Source organism: Poecilia formosa, unplaced genomic scaffold, assembly GCF_000485575.1.
Source record: "Poecilia formosa unplaced genomic scaffold, Poecilia_formosa-5.1.2 Scaffold1004, whole genome shotgun sequence".
NCBI classification, from domain to species: Eukaryota; Metazoa; Chordata; class Actinopteri; order Cyprinodontiformes; family Poeciliidae; genus Poecilia; species Poecilia formosa.
The window spans coordinates 24,970-26,121 of record NW_006800943.1 but is presented as its reverse complement, the minus strand read 5'-3'; positions in this window follow the sequence as shown (position 1 = coordinate 26,121).

The following is a 1,152-nucleotide window of genomic DNA, read 5'->3' as shown; positions in this document are numbered from 1 at the left end:
AAAAAAAAAAAAAAAGTTAAACATGTACATAAATTGGTAATGTAAAACAATGTGTACCTTTTCGTCTATATTATTTTCTTAAAAAGTACATAAATGATTTGTTACAGCAAAAGAAGCAAAAGTAAAAAATATAACGGAGAAAGTAAAATTGCTGAGGAACAGTTAAGGTTTCTGATTATTAAAGTTACGTTTTTCAAGCCAGTTTCTTTAAATGAATTAAATGATGGTATTTTTTTCACTCCATTTCATCTTGTGGACATAGTATTTTGTAGGATTATAATTGGATTTACTACTTATATTTCACCTAAAGAAAAGGTTGAATTGTTAAATATGAGCAATATTTGCAAATTTGAAAAAACAATGTTCTTTCCAATTTTTTCTGTAAGGAGTTTTTGCAAATCAGACCAAAATATTACAGAATGAGAATACTCCACATTTGTGGAATACTCCACAAATAAATGTTCAATAATTCCGCCCTCACACTGACAAATTGTGAGGGCGGTTGTTGTTGCTGATATTTGGAGAGAAGCGCCACATGTTATTTTTAACTATGTAAAATCTTAAATAAAAATTCTTTGATCATATTAGTAAACAATTATTTATAAGGCAATAAAAACATTGCACTCCACAGATTTTTGCTCAAATAACCCCATCTGTGTTTGCTTGTGGGAGTAGAGAAAGTTTCTAAGTGAGTTCTGATAAACCTGTTTGTAAATTTCTTATGCATTATATTTGTTCCTTCAATTGAAATTAAGTCATGTGCTATGGTACAGTTTGTCTAAACGTATGGTTTGTGCTAAAGAATGTAAGCTATGAGGAAGAGACGTAACAACCAATTCAAATTCTTTCTGAGTTACACACGGACAAAATTGTTGGTACCCCTCTGTTAAAGAAAAATTCACAATGGTCACAGAAATAACTTGAATCTGACAAAGGTAATAATGAATAAACAGTCTGTGAAAATGAACAAATGAAAGTCAAACATTGCTTTTTAAATATGCTTCAACAGAATAAAAAAAATAAACTAATGAAACAGGCCTGAACAAAAATGATGGTACTATTTTGTTGCACAACCTTTTGAGCAGGGGTGTCAAACTCAATTTCACCGAGGGCCACTTCAGCATATTTGTAACCCTCAATGGGCCACATTGA